Source organism: Panulirus ornatus, chromosome 1 (genome assembly GCF_036320965.1).
Source record: "Panulirus ornatus isolate Po-2019 chromosome 1, ASM3632096v1, whole genome shotgun sequence".
NCBI lineage: Eukaryota > Metazoa > Arthropoda > Malacostraca > Decapoda > Palinuridae > Panulirus > Panulirus ornatus.
Genome location: NC_092224.1, coordinates 67,912,447 through 67,935,168, shown reverse-complemented (window position 1 = coordinate 67,935,168; position 22,722 = coordinate 67,912,447).

Genomic DNA, 22,722 nt, shown 5'->3' with positions numbered 1-22,722 from the left:
CACAGCATCATTACCAGTCATTCCAACAACAAGACACAGAAAACCATAGCAAAAGTAAACTACCACTACAAAAACAGTGCAAGCCCTTCACCACCGTGGTAACTCATCACCCTGACAACACCACCACACATAATCAACCACACTTTCCCACAAACACCACAGTACAAATTATCCCACTCTACCTAAACCCCACAACTATAAGGTCATCACACCACCCAACCATCACAGTACTAACAACCACCATCCCAGTACCCCCACCTCACACACACCACTACGCTACAGACCACCACCACAGCAGCGTACCGCCACCACCCAATCTCCACAAGAACCTCGCCACAAAATCCCCCCCATCCGAGTGAGGGAGCAGAGGCTTTGCCCTCAAGGGATGATGGAAAGGCCATTAAGTATAGAGGTTACACAGCGGACTGGTAATGATAAACTCGGGGCTGTGATATCTAAGATGGAGGGCTCAATTACAGCTTCTCCCGCTCACAATATTGGCCGGCCCGGCTCTGCTCCTCGATTTATAAGTAGGCACCACGGGATCCCTGGAGTCCATTACTGGCGCGCAGGAGGAGGCCACGACACCCCGGGACGCCGCGCCACCACGACGCCCACGCCCGTGCCCACGCCCACCTGCTTCCTACATTACACGCCCGCCACCACCACCACCACCACCGCGATCCAACTGCTGCTCCCTCCCGCTGTTCCCCGCTCCCTGCTGACTGGCCGCCGCTGCTTCTACTTCCAGGCCCCTGCTGCTGCTGCTGCTGTTTATGACGCTATTGTGTTGCTCGTGTGTTTCCCTGACGTGGTTCTTGTGGTGTTCCGTACTCCTGCCACTGTGACTGCTGGTGTTTCTGCTCCTTACCCTGTAAACTGCTCCTCTCCTTCCCTCACACCTCTTGTGAAACATCTCTGGTTACTATTGACCTTCGTGTAGCTACTGCCTCCCGTTGTCCTCCTTTCTTGCCTCAAGATTGAGGCTAATTCGTCACTAGGCCTTGCTCACCACGCTCCCGTTACATCATGGGGATCCGGGTGGGTGAGAGGGCTCCGGGATGGGTGAGAGTGCCCCAGCGTGGGTGAGGAGGGGGCTCCGGGTTGCGTGAGAATGTTCCAGGGTGGGTGAGAGGGCTCTGGGGTGGGTGAGAGGGCTTCGCGGTGAGTCAAAGGACTCCGGGCTGCCATCACGGGGCTCTGGGCCACGTCATGGGGCCTAGGCTACGTCATGGGTCTCTGAAAATGGGTTACATGTAAGACCTGACGTCATGATAACTTATTTTCAGTTATGCCTCGTTTTCTGAGCTGTTCCCATGACCACACACAGCCTCTCCTGGCTCTGCCCCCGACCCACCTACCTCACCTTACCCTCAACTCCATTATTCTCGTAAGCAATTACGACCCTGAAATTTGTCCCTTTACGTCCCATGGTTCCCACACACACACACACACACACACACACACACACACACACACACACACTTTTTCTTACCCATTCTACACCCAATTACGTTCCTCTTACCCCATTTACACTCCACTATATTTCACTACACTCCTCTAACCCCATCTGCAACCCACTACACTCCCCTTACCCTATTTATACTCCACTATATTCCCCTTCCCTATTTATACGTCACTACACTCCCCTAACCCCATCTACACCCCACTACACTCTCCTCATCCTATATACACCCCACTACACTCTTCTCATCCCATATACATCCCCCAATACACTCACCTTATCCCATCTACACTCCAGTACACCCCGTCATCCCATCTACATCCCACTACACTCCCCTCATCCCATCTACACCCCACTACACTCCCCTTACCCCCATCTACACCCAGCTGTACTCCCCTCACACCATCTACGCCTTTCTACACTCCCTTTCCTCATCTACATACACCCGTCTCCCAAGCCTCACTTGTCCATATTTTCCTCCGCATCTCCTGTCGAAGTTTACGTTTGCCCGAGACAGTTGTCTTGTGTCTTCCCCCAGCCTCATGTCTCTTCTGTCACCTTTCTATCGCTTGATATATATTTCTTTCCTCACCCAAGCCAGTCCTCCACCATTCAGCAGTACCTCCCTGAACCCTGCTTCCCGTGGAGAATCTCAACGGTGAGTGCTGCCTCTTATTACACAGCCTCTCCTGGCTCTGCCCCCGATCCACCTATTACCTAATGATACTACTACTACTACTACTACTACTACTAATAATAATAATAATAATAATTATCATTATCATAATTATCATTTTACCCTCGAGTTCGATGTTGTGATCCTTGAGCACAACGGTTCGACCCTGGAGAACGAGGGACGAACTTTGGGTCTGATGGTCTAGCCTTTAATTCGACCCTTGAATTTCAGGTTAAAGGCCGGGCCCATGTATGTCGCGTGCCAGTGGCGCAGCGTCATGCTCCAGGGCCAGTCATCCGTGCCCACGGAGTGAGATTATCTCTCATTAAACATTAAAAAGACGACGTGGCTCAACGTCCAACGTCAACAAGTGTAACCTTACGTGTGTGACGCTACTTGAAGGACGTGGCAAAAGCCACGTGTGTGTGTGTGTGTGTGTGTGTGTGTGTGTGTGTGTGTGTGTGTAGGCACGACTTCTATCCGGGCACCAATGTCTGTGATCAACGGCATACGTATATATCCGTATACCCACCACTCCGATGACTGAGTTCCTTATGGGATCAACGTGATGTGCCATCTGGTAACAAGATTTGAAGAAAGGAGTGGAGGGGATGGCTCATGACCAGAGGGTGGAAAGCAGTAAGCATTACGAGTCTACACACACACACAAACACACACACACACACACACACACACACACACACACACAGGTTGGCGGGCTTAGCAAATCTGCCTCTTTCCACTTTCTGTTATAAAAGGAAACTGACATAACTTGATGCTCAGGTGTATTCTACCAACACGACCACATAAGTCTGGAGACGGACGCCAGCCATTACTCTCAGATAAACATATCTACATTTTATCTACACTGGGGCAGATGATTGGTCAAAGGTTCATCTGTGGTGACCGCCTCACCATCAGTTGTAGTGCTGTAGCTCCTATGCCTCAGCAATATTACATGGAGGCACATGGGAGAAACAGTTGATAGGAGACCCCGCTGGTCTAAACCGAGCTCATCTGTTAAGCTTCGTACCTACGTCTGTCTTACAAGGAAAATGACATTTCTTTTTAATACTTTCCCGAATTCTCGGAAATACGAAGCCGATCTTCTTTTTTTTCCTGTTTGACTTGTGTTTATATTAACTCCGCCATGATTCATTCCAGTGTTCAGTTATTCTGTAAGCGAAAGAACTCTTTCCCACTACTGTACTAAATCTTTATCCCGTGATTTCCAGTCTGTTATTTCTGGTTACCTGGTTTTCTTGCAATGAAAACATATCTTCGTCATTGATATCTTTCAAGATTTTGATATTTCACAAACCTGTATAAAGTCGTCTGAAATTTTTATGTTTGAGGAGCAAACAAAGTCTTCTGTCTTGGTCTTTCCTGGCGTTAACTTGGCAGGTCTTCTTACGACTCTCTCAAACTTAATTTTCTTTCTCTTGTAATTCTAAGACCAAAAAACTACACAGGTTTATTGAAACTCCTCAGACGCACGTTTCCTTCTGAGAAATCTATTTCCATTGCCAGCATTGTCTCTGCTCTACTCCCTTTCGCAGCCTCCTCCACACCTGTAGACTGTGTTTGGGCACGACTCCAACGGCAAACGCCACCAAACTATTTCAACACCAGGACGCACACTGTGTCTCTTGTTGGTTCAGCCATTATCATAATTATACCCGCCGTCTTGGACACAGCTAACCCACTGTATCCGATTCTATCACTAGTGGCTAACGTTCATGTACTGACCCAGCCAGTAGCTCTATCGTCAGAGGATATCACTATCCACAGATAAACATCCCTCCTGTATGGACAGAAGCCGAGGAAGGAAGGATTACCTTCCTTTGGAGTGTTGAAGTGATGGCCGGAACCATCTTACACCCTCCGTGTTAAGGTTACAGGTTTTACTTTCTCTCGGATTAGAACTAAGCTACCGGGCTAGATTTGATATACTGAAATTTCTTTGGGTATTCTAGCATCTTCTGTTACCTCTATCTGTATGTCTCGTGCTTTCTAAATCCACGACACCTTTAGTTCACATCCATGTCCATGAAGAGTGTGACAGTGGATTTCTAATCCACACAATCCCGCCCGTCCATTAAGCTTCCATTTACCTCAGTTCTAGGACTGCCACTTACTTAACCTTATCCATCACCGTCCAGCCACACACCTTCCCCCGCACCCACAAACCTAATTAATCTACGGTTCTTACATTAACTTGTTCCACAACCACTCCTTTATCCACTGGTATTGCTTCCATCTACGGCCTTTTAACACATTCAATGGAATCAGGTACGGCTTGTGTCCCCTTCTTATTCAGTGTCGACTTCCTAAAACCTATATAATGTGTGCATCACTTCCTACCTCAACCATCTTCCTAATGTAGTTACGTTTTGTTTTTACCCTTATACCCCAGTTGCATATCGCCTTCCTTTGCGTCAGTTCGTAAACGTAATAACCTTGTGTACAAATTCCCTCCATAATTGTCTACTGTCGACCAGATTAAACGTTGGCATCCTCTAACGTGTATCTTTATTACTTATCCTAATGATTCTGTTCCAAATTGTACTCTTGAATCTGTTAAATATGACAACGAAGCCATGGTAAAAGTTTTAAATGATTCTTTATCTTTTTAATTTGCATTTTACGGTTGAAGAAACAACTCGTGTCCCGAAACCAGTTTCACTGGTAAGAGAAGAGAACGTTCTGTGGCATATAAACGTTGAAGATATACCATCAACAATAAACGGGATAAGAATGAATAAAACTGCTGATCCTGATCACTTTTCTCCAAGGACAATGAAAGACGAAACATATGACTGTTAAGCCCTTGACGGCTCTTTTCAATAAGTCATTTTCTCTGAGTAAAGTTCCAGATACAATGTTTTACATATAGGTAGTACAAACGAGAAGGTAAGCTATAGCATGAATTCTGTTGAGCTACGAAAGATGAATATGAAAAAGACCTGGGCGTAATGATCTGAGGTGCCCTAAGGCCAAGTAAGCGGCGCAGAGAAGCAGTGAAAAGAACGAAAACAATTCTGAGATGTATTGGCAGGGTATTCGATCTAAGTCTTGGGAAGTTATCCTTAGTGTTTGCAGTTCAGTGGTTCGTACCCTTCCTGAATACTGGACTAAGTTCAGTTTTCGTCACTCAACTTGAAAAAGAGACACTGACGGAATAAAGTACATCGTCGAGCTACCAAGATGATTCCCGGACTGTTTTTGTTCTTACCAAACTAATCTGTGCGTTTCTGACATCTTCCACAACCACATATTGCCTCGAAAAGGCCCAGGGGTCTGTTGCTGTTTGGATTTCTTTACATGCCTTTTCATTCCATTGCATTCAGCTTGTAAGTTAGTGTCGCAACCACACACATGAATGACGGAGGACACGGCCACTGTCCGGAGGACACTAACAGTCCGTCGATAACAGTGTAGCTGGCCGTGGGCGCTTGAGGTAAACGTCCCTTCGTCACAAAAGACAGCCCTCACCCTGAGGTCTAATCTCTTCTGGGGGTATCTCCGAGTGGGAGTGCCAGGCGCGCGATACTGTGCCGCTCGGTCAACTTCTCTGTCTTCGCAGGGATCCTGCGGTAAATGTTCTCTCATGACAACAGCGTTGGTAACTGGAGTATTTACCGCCTGACGGATAATCTCTCTTTTTCCATGTTAGCTAACACGGCACGAGCATATGAGGCCCTAATCAAGGCCATCCCATTTATGCTATATATATATATATATATATATATATATATATATATATATATATATATATATATATATATATATATATATATATCCTAGAACGAGCCAGGTACCCATTTTATCGACCAACCCCTAAGGGTGGATGAAGAGCTAGGTTGACTGTGGACAGACTACCGTAACCTAGAGGTTATAAAAGAAAGGTGGGGATAAGCAGGAAGTCTGTACATGAATGCAGGTCACATATATTCCCATGATTGTGAGTGGTCTTCACTCTGGCTTTAGCGGTCTGTAAAGGCCTCTAAGTGTTTGACATGGTTGTGAGGGTCTGATACATGGTTGTGATGTCGAACTACACCCCGAAGAAGAGCTGTCTCAGGTGGTGGCTGGAGGTGACGATGGTGTAGCAGTTTTAGCGCAAAGTGTTGGACGAGATCCAGGGGATGGTCGGAGGGAGTCGACAGGGTCAGCGCGTTTAGATCTTTGTGAAGTGGTATAAGAGGGACTTCGGATAATGATGCGTGCTCTTCTCTGCATCTTTCGCAGTAGTTCTGTGTGTGTGTGTGTGTGTGTGTGTGTGCACGCAAAGGGTCAATATATCAAGCTGAGATCATTATACATCTTGAGGTGGAGCGAAGCGTCCTGTACCGCAATTAGGGTGTGAGCTTGGGACTGATGTTTGCACACACCATCACCAGAGGGACTTGGCTCAGGCGTTGCTACGAAGGCTGATGGTCCAGGGCTGGGCTGGGCGGGAGGGGCGTCTTTCTCCCTTCATTTGCAAACAATCGATTTTTGGATCAACATATAGAGTGGACCAGCGCGAGTGATGCTCATCGACCCTGCTACTACTCGTGTGGCTCATACACACTTGATCAGCGAGTAAACAGGCTCTTACAACACTGGTTAATTACTCTCTTGTTCTGCTTCAACGTCCTGTTCTGCAAGTACGGAGGAAAATGTATTTCTGAATAAAATGAAAAAACGTCGCATCAGAGGACGCGCATTTACATAAAATCGAAAGTTATGAAACTTAATAATGTTTCTCGACACCCGACATCACAAGTAGGTATCGTTTAAATTGTTTAAATCACTAGCAGAGATTATTACGTTGAGCCATCTAGTCACACAGTAACAAACATAAAAGGGTCTTTCTATTATCTCGAGGTAGTTGACGATCGGGATCAGATAAGTAAGGTAAAGTGATGAGGTGACAAATGTTCAGCGCTAATTCAAAAAGCCGGTGTACAGGTTAGCTTTACTGGACATGAGATCACGGGTCAGCAAGGGGTCGGAGCCGAATGGTTTCGAATCCTCGGAGGCCCACGTCCAAGTCAGGTGTTCATCCTCCCTTCTGGACTGGTCGATAAAGGGGTACATGGCTTAGACTGGTGTGTGTGTGTGTGTCTGTGTGTGTGTGTGTGTGTGTGTGTGTGTGTGTGTGTGTGTGTGTGAATACATACTGCACATATCAGAAAGAAAGAAGGAAATATATATATATATATATATATATATATATATATATATATATATATATATATATATATATATATATATATATATATAAAAGGTTAAGAGATGGGCAACACAATTGGTCTGTCTGGTCGGCGTTACGGAAGGCCGGCAGTGCCCCTGGCCTGGTGAACCCTCACAACAGGCCGGCAGTGCCCCTGGCCTGGTGAACCCTCACAACAGGCCGGCAGTGCCCCTGGCCTGGTGAAGCCTCACAACAGGCCGGCAGTGCCCCTGGCCTGGTGAAGCCTCACAACAGGCCGGCCGTGCTCTTGGTCTGGTGAAGCCTCACAACAGGCCGGCCGTGCCCCTGGCCTGGTGAACCCTCACAACAGGCCGGCCGTGAGGCCTGGTGAACCCTCACAACAGGCCGGCCGTGCCTCTGGTCTGGTGAAGTGTCCCGGGCGAGGCACCGTGCCTCCCTCGCCTCGCCAATCCTCATCACTCCTCCTACGTGTGTTGGTCCAATAATACCATGACTAACGCAACGTTAGGCAATGTTAGGCTCTTGCACTGAACTCACTCCTGAGAAATGAAATACGAACATTCGAATATAAAAATGTGACGTGACATTCGTGAGGCATGATTTGTCCTAGTGTAAGAATATAGTGTGTTTCGTAGGGTTGTGTACTTTGACGAGTAACGTGATATGGTTCCTCTACGTAATCTTTGTCTATCCGGGTGGAAAAGGCCTTTGTCAAGTAAGTCGACGCCTTGGCCAGTCTCCTAGCAATGCCGTACACAGGCGATGTTCCTTACACATGCTTTAGTCATGCATCCCCTCCTCCTTGCTAGTGTGTTTGGGGACGGTGAGTGAAGGTACGACGGTACACACGATATATTCGGTCAGCAGGTACGGCCATGGCCGAGGCACGGTTACAGACATAGAGGAAGCACGGCTATGTCACTGTCGTGGTACGCACCGATGATGCACATCGTAAGCGCGCCACAGTCAACACCCTTGCGTGGACTCCACCTACCGGAGAGAGAGAGAGAGAGAGAGAGAGAGAGAGAGAGAGAGAGAGAGAGAGAGAGAGAGAGAGAGAGAGAGAGAGAGAGAGGACTAATTAGAAGGGTGAGGGTGGCGGTGGGAAGTGAGGGAGGGAGGTGAGTGGATTAGGGAGGCAGAGACGGACGTAAGAGGGCGGACTACCGATGGACACGAAGATAGGGAGATGAATGATATGTGTGGCGCAGTGAGAGAGAGAGAGAGAGAGAGAGAGAGAGAGAGAGAGAGAGAGAGAGAGAGAGAGAGAGAGAGAGAGAGAGAGAGATCCAAACGTCACTGCACGCACACAAACGCTCCTCCACTGGATGATGAACCTCGGTGAGAGAAAAGAACGGAGGCGATACCCACCCTCCCTCTCACATCCGTCATGGAGGAGGAGGAGGATGGAGTAATTAGGCAGAGGAGGGCACTGGTGGTCATGGCGGGAGGGTGTGGGAGGAGGCACAGGAGGAGGAGTCCTGGGGCGGCGGTGCGGGGTCCTGGCGTGCCAGGCTGGGCGCCGCTACCGGCCGCACCACGGGCACCGCTGGAGACAATGGCCGCTGGCCCACACCACAGCAGGCTCCGCTCCCGCCTCTCCTCACACTACCAGGTGAAGCTCTCCTCTGTGAAGGACAATCTTAGCAACAAATACTCGTAATTTTATCAAATCAAATCAGTCTATTCATTCATTGATCTAAATTGTTATCTATTCGTTTACTTAATGAATTATTGAACAAGTTATTGAATAATTACGTAAAGAAACAAACCCAGTTACTAAACACACACACATACACACAATTTCTGACGTAAACTACCGAATAACTCACCGATACGTTAAAGTCATAAAAAAATCCGACACACATCCTAGGAAATGATATCCATATCACCTCATCCAATCAGCTCACGGGAGCGAGGTGGGACTCGCGTGGTGATCCTCCCTCAACCTCATACCAAAGTTAATTAATCTAATTAGGTTTTGATTAAATTCAAATTAGGATAAGAATTATGAAAAAGTAATTATGAGATATAAATGCCCTCGTCAAGTTCTATGAAGAGATTTTCTTACGTATAATAATTACGCGTCAGTAGAGCAAGGAACAGCAGCAGCAGCAGCCTGGCCACAACACAGCTTAGGATTTGTATTCAAATGTTCGTAAGAGAATAATGGTGTGTGTGCGTCGCGAAATCATCGTTTTCTGTCGTCGAAGTCTGAGAATCCTCTGATGTGGAAGCACGTAGGCGCATGTGCACTCCTTTTTTCTTTACCTTAATCACAGGTATCTGAAATACAGAGCTCTGCTTTCAGGCCTATATTCATCATCCGTGCTGGGAATACGTGCTGGTGTAGGTGAGATAAGATTAGCTGGGCTTTACCTTAATGATTTTACAATGAAATCAATTAACAATACTGTATCATCAGATATGCTCCCAAAGAAGGAACTGAAAAGCTTACGACAACAGTCTCATCCTGGGTACAGTCTCACCGTCACGCATGTACACTCGTTAGAAGAGTAGGTTACACACACACACACACACACATACACACACACACACACACACACACACACACACACACACACACGTGACTCCCATGGTCGGCTTCTCAAAGAACGGGGCTCGGTCGGGCTGCAAGTGACTCGCTCAAGCTCTTGCAGAGACGGTCAAGTCATCCTGAAAAATGTTTTCCTATATTTATTCCCGTGATGGGCATTCTGCATTTAGAGACGGATGATAAATAAGCAATGCATTACTGACGACCTGGAAGTGAAAATGGCACGTACTTTTCCCACTAGTTCATCGCGCGTGCACCAATGACCCGAAGACATTAACCACGTTCAGATATTCCTGTTAGAAAGCCCAGTATTCTAACAGCACTGATGGGTTTCCTTTGTACGACACAAGCATTAACCTTGATCAAAATTATTACAATCTTTGCACGTGAAAAAGTTAGCATTTAACATGTTAATTATCTGCTGGAAGACAATGCCTCGCCTCTAAACCAGGAGACTATAATCACCATCACAAATTACTGCTGTCACTCAGAACAAGAAGCTGAGGCGGGATCATCGACAGCTACTTTATTTTCCTCGAAGGCAGACGATTCCCAGCCTTAAGCAGCAATCCAGTAAAGTCGATTTTAAAACTGGTTTGGCAAACGCGAGACAGTGATCTATTGACGCGCGGCGTAAGCCTCAAAATTGCTTGTACCGTCGTGTTTATATCGATGAGATTAATTGATAAAGGAGATGAGTTACAGGAGATAAGAAGTGGGCTCCGTGCACCTTTGTAAGGGCGTATGCTTGTACTAACACCCATTCTCTCTCTCTCTCTCTCTCTCTCTCTCTCTCTCTCTCTCTCTCTCTCTCTCTCTCTGAGATACAGGAAAGTAAAGCCGGCCGCCCATAGGGACCGTATGCACGTACCCCACCCAGATAGCATTCCGACCGAAGAAGAATCCTAAATGGAATTCATTATGGGAGCTCTAGAAGCCCTGAGATAAATCCTCATCTTTATCTCAGCGGCTTCGAGGCGAGGATCTGGGGGGAACGATCTTTGTCAGCACGGAGAGAAAATGCGACTCCCTATACCACTTTGTCATCTTGTGTTTGAGGGAAAAAGAAAATTACATAAAACATAAAATCAAGTTTGTGGGATTTGCAAATGAGATTTTGAGTTGCCGTATGCCACGCGGACGAGGTGATACAATCTGGGGGAATTTCCTTACATAGTCCTTAAGACAAATTGGCTGAGGGGGTCTCATTCGCTGTCACAGTATGTGGCGGACAGGCGTATGAATCATTGCTGGGAGAGGCAGGGAGGGAGGGAGGGAGGGAGGGAGACCAGGGAGTGAGGAGGAGGAGGAGAGGGAGAGGTCGAATCTGTTGGTGGAAGGAAGTCGGCCGGGACGATGAGAGCGCTGGTGATGACGAAGGCGTAAGGGAAGGATCTGGGTGGTGACGGTGGCTGGTGGTGATGACAGGGATGGTGATGACGGGCATGGTGATGACGCGGATGGTGATAACGGAGATGGTGATGATGGGGTAATGGTGACGCTGTTGTGGATAATGGTGGTAGTGGTGGTGAAAGAAGGGAAAGTAACCCATGGAAGGCTTTGGTGGTGGTGGTAATGAGACTACTAGTCTGGATGAAGTGAAAATATAGGTGTTGGTAGAAAATGGTGGTCGTGGTTGCGTACGTCTCCAGCAAGTGCTGCTCTGCACGTGCCCAGTAGGTGGCGCTTTGCACGTGCCTAATTGGTGGTGCTCTGCACGTGCCCAGCTGGTGGAGCTCTGCACGTGTAGGGAGAAACTTTTCGAATCTCTGTTTACCAACTTGGCCAACTGTCGAAATGTTACCACTTCCAATGGAACTATGGTAAACTAAACTAGACCTCCTGACCAACAACACTGTTTCTAATCGGTTCACGCGGCGCTGGGACAACAGACACGACGGTATACACTATTTTTGACGTCTGATTCAGATATGGGTTCCGGCCTGATGTCTAGTTGTTTAACAGCCATAAAATCTAACATCATGAGTACATAATACAGTATAAAACACACACACACACACACACACATATATATATATATATATATATATATATATATATATATATATATATATATATATATATATTTTTTTTTTTTTTTTTTTTTCAAACTTCGCCATTTCCCGCGTTAGCGAGGTAGCGTTAAGAACAGACAACTGGGCCACTGAGGGAATATCCTCACCTGGCCCCCTTCTCTGTTCCTTCTTTTGGAAAATTAAAAAAAATTGAGAGGGGAGGATTTCCAGCCCCCCGCTCCCTCCCCTTTTAGTCGCCTTCTACGACACGCAGGGAACGCACATTGAACGTAGTGATGATAGTAGCAACATGAGCGGTCTGGGTGGTGATGGCGAGTCACGTATGTGGAGTGAGATGAAGGTTGAGTGACATGAAGGTTAATGAGAGGTGAGAGTGCTGGCTCACCTCACAGGACACTGACATTACAGACATTCATTCGCTACTTGATGAAATACAACAAAAGTTTCTTCCTGTTAAGTAACCCATGATTTACACCAAAGGAAATATCTTAAGTTAATTACTTTTCCCGTTTTCCAATTATTCTTCAAGTCAGTCTTAAAGGAGGCCGTTTTTTTGTTCCTTTATTATTATCTATTCCTTTATCACTTTCATTGAATCATCATAATTATTCTCTTGTTTTCTATCTCAGTTTTTATCCAGAATTCATCTCTTTCCTATATGATCTTTGCTTTTTTCTTCTTCTCTTCAGTTCTCTGACATCACCGCGATTATCAACGATTTCTCCTTCGTCCTCCTCTCTTCATTCTACATCATTCTCTCGTTGTCTTCCTTCTCATTATTTCTTCTCTCTTTCATCATCCTCCTCTGCCATATTTCTTCTTCATTTTACAGATTCAATGGAACACAATGGAATTCAAACAGCAACAGACCACTGGGTCCTTTCAAGGCTGCTTGTAAGAGTGGAAGACAGAACCTCATAGACTAGTGTGGTGAAAGTTAGAAGACATACAGGTAATTAAAGAGAATAACCTGCAGACAGTTAATGAGACTAAGGAGGCGCAAATAAGGTAAGTCGTGGTCTTGAAGCAAAACATTTACAAAGTTTGTTCTTATACGTGTCTGTGGTACTGCTTTAACAGAACAGAATTGCCAAATCATTCCCTATGTTGACAATCCTGTTGAAGAAAAAGTACTTCACCTCATTCGAGGTAAAACGTTTGCTAAGAAAGTAGAATCATACAAATCAAGTCTCAAGCAGCTTGATGAATCAAGATTATCAAAGCCTTTAATTTTGAATACTTGTATTGGATCACCTCTTAACCTTATCTTTTCTAAGCTAAATAAATTCAAGACGTTCAATCAGCTCTGTAGGATTTGCTTCTCAGCTCGGGATTCATCTCTGTAGTTCGATGCTGTGCTCTCTCCATTCTGTCTATCTTTTCTTTAGGTAGGGTAACCAAAACAGAACGCAGTACTAAAGATGGGGACGAACCAATGTATTGTAAAGAGTGAAGATGATTTCCTTGGACTTGAATTCTAACAATGAATCCGTGAATTTTATTCATTTTCATTGCTTCTGCACACTGTTTGCTTGGTTCTAATTAGGTCAGCAGATTATTACATCGAAGTCTTTACTTCTTGCAGTTCAAATGAATTTATACTGTGTCTTGTCTCCTCATTTTTCCGACCGATTATGGAAAACTTTGCATTTATAGATATCAAAATTCATAAGCCACCGTCCAGTTTGAAGTTGTAGACGTTCATTTGTAGATTTGTTTCCCAGCTTTGTATCATCAGCGAATTATTATATTTCGCAACGAGCAGACCATTATCAATATCATTAGCATTATGTGAAAGAGAATCGGTCCCAAGACTGATCCTTGTGGCACACCACTTGTTACGTCTAACCATTCTGAAGCATGATCACAACTCTTTCTCTCCGGCCAGTCAACCAATTTCCTATCCACAGATGTAAATCCTCATTACTGCTATTCAAAAATCTAGATAGATGATAACAACTGCTTTACTTTCGTCATACATAGCGATTGTATCAAAAAAAGAAATCATGCAGATGTGTCAGACATAACCGATTTCGTCGAAAACCGTGCAGAGAATTGTTTAAGTGATGGTCCTCTAAATGGTTTACAATTCTATCTCGAATGATGGTTTCTATAAGTTTTCCAACTACAGACGTTAAGCTAATTGGACTATAATTTTCGGGCAGTGGCTAATTAACTGATTTTGGATATCGGTGTTACAGTGGCAAGCTTCCATTCATCTGTATTTTTTCCTGTAGCGAGTGACTTACTGGAAAAGGTAGTCAAAGGCTGAACTATCTCAGTTTTCACCTCTTCCACTGTACCCGGATAAAACGTATCAGGACCTAACGTTTTATTTATTTTCATTCCGTTTACTGCTGATAGTATGTCTTCAGCTTTTATGTCAATTTGGTGGAGAACGTTCTCCTCCCTTCTCAATGAAACTGGGTTTGGGACGTGGGCTGTCTTCAATCGTAACTGCAGATGTAAAAATGTCATGTAAGATTTTTGCCATGGCGTCCTTGTCTTGAACCAAATCACAGTTTTCAGAAATTGCTGTACCATCTGACTGGGTTATGACTCATGCTTCTAACATTGATATAAATCTCTGTTGGGTGTCTTTTTAGCAATACAAGCTTCATATTTACGCTTATCTTGTCATATAATTCACTCAGCTTCTTTACGCAAATGTAGACAACATTTTACCATGTTGATAATTGGTCTCTTTGAGTTTCTTATGAGCTACTTTCATAGATAACAGGCATTTCTTTTTATAGCACCGTTCCACCATCTTGGGTTTGTTTTAAAAAAAAAGAAACCGTCTAAAATGTATCGGAACATATGTTCTCTTTACCACGTTCTAAGTTTTACTAAAGCCATTCCAAGCTACGTTCACGTCATTTTCATTGACCTTATTATCCCTGGTCAAGAGCAATGCTAAGATCATTAGAATTTGCAAGTTTACAACCGGGTATTTTTGCGCGACGGTCATGTTGACCTACATCACAAGCAGTGTTGAAAGTGACCTCAGAAGTAATTTGTCGGTGATCAGTTACACCAAACTTTTCTCCAAATTCAATATTGTTAACAAGATCCTCATTTGTGGTCAGAACTAAATCTAATATATTCTCGTCTCGAGTAGGTTTCACCACCACGAGGATTAGGGGCACTCCCAAGCAAATTTAAGTACAGGTCTCGATAGGAGTTACTGGAAAGGAATTCCCTCTATTTAGAGATCGGTATGTTAAAATCTTCTATGATTAAATCTTGTTCATTATAAATTTCTGCAGACTGATCATAAAGTTTTCATCTCCCTCTGGTGTCTATGAAGTTCAACTTTAATTTCTAAGAAAATAAAGTCGACATTCTTAACGTCTACATCACTTTTTTCTTTACCATGGGATCTAAATGAGGTTTAGCAAAGAACATACACCAACGCTTACTTTGTTACCCTTATCCCGAGTAAACAGTGTAGCCTGGAATTGCGTATTTGGCAAGGAAATCTTTATTGTTGATATCTATCTATGATTCAGATATAGCAAGTGTCTAGATTTCTAAGACTTTACTGCGTATACTCCAAGCATTAACATATGATATTCTTTAATGAGACAGACCTATTTTTCTAAGATTTCTTACAGAGGTAGATGAGTGTGCTCCACACGGGCGGAGTTTTTTTTTGGGCCAAAACTCGAGTACAGACTCACTAAGGAGCCTACCCAGACACGCAGCTCCCACTGTATTCAGGTGTAGTCCGTCCTTCATAAACATACCACAGTGCATCTAGAAATGCTGCCACCAGTTTATGAACTCGACTCCCTCATGAAAACAGAAGCCAAATAATCTGTTATTTAGAGTGAACACCTTGCTGAAGAAGGCGTTCTGGGACGTGCTCCTGGAAATATATTGATAGTTTTATGACGAAAACGTCATATAAGCCGGCGATATATCTCCAATAGATTCTCCCACCTCTCCCTCAGTACAATGTCAGTACCTACTTCACAAAGAACCAGTGGTTCATCGTTAGCTCTGTAACAAACCTCGTCTACCGCGTCGGCATCATCATCTACCCTGGCACCTGGAAAACAAAATCTTTTACGGTGTGAAGGGTTTCTGGCGCAGAATTCCTCCAGCTGTACTTGGATCATAGAGTGGCCGAAGAGTTTCACTTCGTGTTTGTTGTCCTCGACATCATCCAAGGCCTGAAAACGATTTTCTTCTTTACGTCGCTGTTCTATTTCTCTTCATTTCCCTACGCCTCTCCTGCTGTTTTCTTAACTTTTACCTTATGTTGTATGGTATATTGTGTTCATTGTTCCCTTCGTCTTGCTCTTTCCATTCTTTCGTCTTCATTCCACAACTTCATACCTGTGTTTTCCTTTTTTATCTTTCTCCTTCTCATTCCTCATCTATTTTCTGCCTTTGGTTCTTCATCATCACCATCATTGTTATCTCCACTTTCTTATAATTTTCTATCTTTCGACATTTTCTTCAACCTTCATCTTATTCCTCTTAATCTTTTATCCTTTGTTTCGTATTGTGTCACTCTCTCCTGACGTACTGCCTTATATTCAGCATACCTGGCTATCCGTTACCACCTCCCCACCACTCCTCACACACCTGGAAACCTCGAACTACATCACACATACCTCAAACAAGGCATAAATCCGTCCCCTCATTAGCCCCATTTACCTGGCCATCAACACACCGACGACTCATACTGTGTTATCATGATGAGCCCTCATAACGATCCATCATAACAATCCCTCATAATGCCTCAGGCCTCTCATCCCTCATGCACCTGGCTACCTTTGCAAGTGTCAAACACTTGAATACCCTCATCTTCTTACCCTCTTGTTTATGCCTGATCTTCCTTGTCTTCTCATAAAACCTCAGAAGGTCTCTTACGTCTCTCACCTTACCACTTCTTATATACATGGTCTCCCACACACCTGGCGATCTTTACATTCTCATCACATTCAGTATAGTTGGCTACACTTAACTTCCACCTTACACACCTGGCCCTAAGACCGCTCCTCTACATCTAGCCAGCCCTACCCCGAACCCACTCCCACACACCTGGTCGCCCCTCATCACTGCCCACACATTAGGTTCTCTTAGTCTCTCCCACACACCTGGGTGACCCCCACTCCCTCACCAACTCCCACACACGTGGCAACACCCTCCCGCCCTTCAGACCAGTATGAGCCAAACATCCTCACTCACTCACACGTAGCCAGGAGGCGGCATAAACTACAGGCGTGAGGGCAGTAATCGGTGTTTAGCAATTTACACTCTGCTACCGCCGTCCCCGGGGCCTCGTGTGGACGATCGAATAGTGCACCTGGTGAGTGATGCTGGCATCCAAGGACGAGTCTCTCATTATATTAAGACCGAATTTAAGATTAATCATGACCGAACAGTCGTATGACACACACACACACACACACACACACACATACGTGGGTGGGGTTGATGGCTATGGGTAAGACTCGTTTACCGAGCAGAATCTTGTCTTGACCACAAGGTATTGGTTGGTTCGTAGGTCCAGACGTTGGTGGTACAGCGGAATGGTCTGAAGGTCCAGACGTCGGTAACACTACGGGTCCTGCGTTCCTTGTCTATGGGCGTGATGATGAAACACAGAGTGAGCAGCGTCTCCTGTCTGGCATGCTTTCTGGGGTGTCCCTCCCCGTGCATGCGAGCTGTCGATATGTATTTCTTGGCTGTTCTTGATGTATTGAAGGTGAATGTACGAAGTTGGGTGGTACATAAAACTCAGGTGTGTTAGAAATTCGTCGTCACTTGTACGCGAACCACATAACTCATTTACTGAGTACCCAGAAGCATGATCAAGGAGTTACGCATTTGTTTCTGGATAAGAAAGCTGAGAATGGTTCCCGTCAGTAGTGGGAAGAGGACTTGCAAGAGGATCTCCACCAAGGCCAGCAAGATGACGCTCCCATCATCCCTCAAGGCACAGAGAAGCAGAAGTAAAATCTATCATGATAGATCTAAAAGCTATTCATCGCATTCATGAACGTTTCGATATCCGTACAAACATCAGGAGCAGCAAGGACGAATATATCACAAAAACCCCAGGTCGATCACAAACACAATACACTCGTTCAGTCATGGTAATGGGCATCAGTATTCAAGAGGAACTGATTCTCCTGTAAGGTATGTACGTATATACATATATATATTGACCTAACGACCACAGTATGAGGACCTGGGTGGGTGGAGCCGACATATGTAAAGTTGTTAATGAATACTAAATGTAATTGATTTGAATTGTCTCATGATGTGATTTACTGACGGTGGTAAACCGGTTAGCTAACAGGTTTATGTGATGTCGTTCTAGGCTGTGGTGGTGGTGGTGTAGACAGTGCTCTTGTGGTGGAGACAGTGAGGCTGTGGGCGAGACACTGCTGCTGCGGTGGAGACGGTGATATTGTGGTGGAGAGGGTGAGGCTGTGGGCGAGACACTGCTGCTGCGGTGGAGACGGTGATATTGTGGTGGAGAGGGTGAGGTTGTGGGCGAGACACTGCTGCTGCGGTGGAGACGGCGATATTGTGGTGGAGACAGTCCTGTTGTGGTTGAGAGTGTTGCTTTGGTGGAGACAGTGCTTCTGTGGTAAAGGCAGTGAGTGCTCCTGTAGTGGAGACAAGTACTCCTGTGGTGGAGACAGTGTAGCTGTGGTGGAGACAGTGCCGCAGTGGTGGAGACAGTGCTGCTCTGTTGGAGTAGGAGTGTTATGGTGGAGGTGGCGGCCGGAAACCACTGGGCGGTGAGAGCTGACAGGATGGGCAGACCAGCGAAGCGGACTGACATGCGGACGAAGGCTGGTGTTCCTCTGACCTCCCACACCAGCTGACGGGCTGAGGGTCGTGATCCAACAAACGTTGCTGGGTTTTTGAAGTAATCCACAATTTCTGCTACGTTTAGAAATATCCAGCGAATATCCTAAGACCTTCAACGGACCAAATCACTCAGGTTGTTCATATAACCTACAAATTTCACAGAGACGAGAGACTATCAAAACACTTCACAGTGTTGAATAAAGTGTCTGATGATGTGTCTTTAGAAAACAAGAAGCAAACAGAAAACGAGTGACATAACGATAAGGTTTTCACATCAGCAGAACATATCGTGTCTATCACTTCACTAATTACTGACCATCTTGAGGCTTCGGGGATGAAATTCAACCTTTACATTCACCTGATTTCATATACGATTCTTAAAGGAGGGAGACTGAAATGAACACGTCTATAGAGACCTCCATCCTGAGGTAAGCAATTGCTACGAGGATTTGGCATTAATGAATTCAGACTCTTACTTTTTCAATTCAAAGTTTGCAGTCTAGAGTTCAGACTCTTTTCTTTTTCGATTCAAAGTTGTTTAGGTTCCTTTTATATATACACTTTACAGAGCTTATGTTCAGATATTTTCCCAACATAACTACTCGACTCTTCCTGGACGCTTAGATTCAAGACGTTGCATACGATAAACCCAAAAACCCGACGTTCAGGGTCAGATCCCGAAACATTTTTCTTTTATGTTCCATTACTCAGTGCTCACCATGATATCAAACAGGTTCTAATTCCCTGAGACTCGAGGTCCGATCGTAAAGGAGAGAGATTTACCTCATTTGGTAGACCAAATGAAGATCCTCAATAAACAGGTTCAAGACCAACGTAGTTCAGTTAGGGGGTTGTAGAACCTGGATTAAGACACGGTTCCAGAGCATCAAGGATAAGACCAAATATAGTCACTGAAGATCAGATTCCTCATCACTTATGCAAAGACTGTCAACCACAAAGGTAAAGTTCTTCCAACAACCTTCACTAAGACCTCTACCACTTAGGTTGTAGACCTGTTACCATCTAGATTAGGAAACAATAACTACCACCTAGGTAAAGACCCTCTACCGCTCACGTTAACAGCCTCGACCACAAAGATCAAAACCCTCACACACACACACACCCACCTTTACGTCCTCAAACACCCAGATTAAAACCCTCACACACACACCCACCTTTACGTCCTCAAACACCCAGATTAAAACCCTCACACACACACCCACCTTTACGTCCTCAAACACCCAGATTAAAACCCTCACAAGCCCACGTTCGGGTCCTCCACTATCTATGTTCAAACCCTCATAATACGCAAAATACGAGGTTCGTCTCTTGATAACATATCCCATAATGAAAGTTAATCTCTTTCAAAGGTGATCAGGCGTTCATCCTAAATCCTCAGTCAGGAGAACCTTTGCAGCACGAGCAACAACAAATCCTCAGCCTGGACAACTTTACTGCACGAGGAAGAACCTTGCGGTACGAGGAGCAATACCTCAACCCCGGACAACCTCACACCACGAGGAAGAAAAACTGACTACATTAGAGCCATTAGCCGTGCTGTGGTGGGAGACTTCATGAAGACCTTATCACGTGTAAAATCTCTCATGCAATTTACCGTGGGATGATTTATGGTGTCGCGTAATTAATACGGAGCACCATAAATACTGGCCTATTCACGCCCAGGATGGGGTAGCTGTGATACCCCCGCCCCCCAGGGTGCACCCCTGCAGTGACCACTGGTCGTGCCCCTCTGGCTCCAAGCGAGGCAATGTGTGTAGCTTGGGCGAGATGGTAGCGTTGCATATGGCGTATCGATGATGACTATATTTTCTCGACTTCTTATCAACTCTTCATACACCATAGACGTAGGAGGGTAGACGTCTTCGTTAAGTAAACCAGAGTGCATAAAGACATACGTCTCTCGCTCACTAGTAACGCTGTAGCTGAGAAGGATAAGTTATGCGTGGTAACAGACGAACTAAAGAAAACGTACAAAATGAACACACTAGGATATGACCGATGTCTTTGTCGTGTGGACACATAGACTGGTTAACTGTTGTTTGCAACCTTCTCCGAACCCTACTTAGGACAAATGGTGTCGATGGACGTGAGATGAAAGACGGGAGCGCCCCTGTGTACACAGATAAACGATTATATCACAATCTGATGCAGTGGTACAGAAACCTGGGGGCATTCAGACAGAGGTACACAGGATATTTGAGTGTAGCGGTTACTGTTCGAAATGGAAAAACCAGGAAAGTTTATGGCCAGATTGCTGAATGGTTAGAAAAAGTACAGATCATACAGAGTCTGTGTCTGTCAGCCAAAAGAAAGATTTTTGAGAAAATCACAGATGCAGAAGCTAACACTTCAACACCGAAGTATCTCCATGAAAACTAGGTGTCACCAAATTAGAAAGCAGGAGGCTGATGGACGTATATCACCGCTTAATTTTTGGACTGGAATCAGATCGTGCAACAGATGTAGAAGAATGGGAACAGAAGGAAGGAATGCATATTAAAAGATTATTGGAGGCAACAACACTAGCAGACACATTTTCTTGGTTGTAACCAGTTTCTCCCATAAAGTCATTCGGAGTAAAGTGTTAGTTACAGAGCAGGTAACCAGGTGAATAGATTTAGAAGAAAAGAGTAATAAAGGTTGATGTAAGGATATGTTAGAAACCATATGACAAGCTCAAAGGTGTTTTCATAATGGAAGACACTGCGGCCTTAAATTAAAAACAACACTATAGGCTTTTGACGCATACAAGGCACAAGATCCTGACGAAAATTTACCATAAGTGCTTAAAATGTGTTCAGAGACACCTAACGAAACTCGTACAATAATTTCTCAGATATTGAAGAAAGGCAAAATGCAAACGGAGTGGGGACGGCCAAACGTCCTACCTATATATAAGAGAAGACCAGAAAGAGACGCTGAACCACAGACAGGTCTTCCTGACGAGTGTGGTCTGTAAGGTACTGAAAAAGACAACACTGATCAACAGATAATGTTTCGGAAATGAAAGAAGCAAATCTTTGCTAATCTTGGAGAGATGAGCACGAATGTGACCCTTAAGACTGTCTATTGGCTCTAGTTCTGAACATATAGGGTGGTTTTCAGTGTACACGATATGCACTGGTTTTGGTGCTGTACGGCTCTGAGGCAAGATCTGGCAAACGTAAGCGCGGGAAGTGGATGATGCAAGCATCATCCAGGTATTGCATCATCCTACTTGCTGCTCATCGTTTCCTTCCGTGGAGACGCCCAGTGCACACGTGTCGTCTTTGTTTCTTGAAGTCTTTATTTTTTTTTTTTTTTGTATCCCGACGTTTTCATTCGTGTCGTATTCTTGTTGTGAAGCTGTTGTTTTTTACCCCTATATCTGTGTTACAATACAGTAACTGCCGCTTCTTATGGTGCTGTGTGCTGGTTTTCTGTCATTCTGCTGAAATGCACTGCTCCGTGAAGGGTCACGTGTGACTGACTGTTGAGTGATTTCTTTGCCGAACGTCAACAAGGATGTCTCGTAAGTACGTGAACGGTGCAGCTAACTCTTGTTGTGTTTGTTGGGAGGTGACTTTTGCATCCGAGAAGCGTGCCATTACCCCGATCATCAGGAAACCTACAATCTCTACTTTAGCTGTAAGGTTGGAGACCAGGACAAAAGTTGGGCCCCACACACATACTGCAATGCTTGTGCAACACACCTCCTCAGTTGGTTGAATCACAAAAGGCGATCGGTGTCTTTTGCCGTGCCAATGATGTGGAGGGAGCCGATAGATCACGTTAGTCACTGTTACTACTGCATGATGCTTCCAGTCCTCCAAGGAATTTCCAGTGGACCTTAACCTATCAGACTATACCATCTACTATGCGCCCTGTACACTTCAGTAAAGGACGGTAACAAGAGATGCTCCAGGACTTGTATACAAACGACAA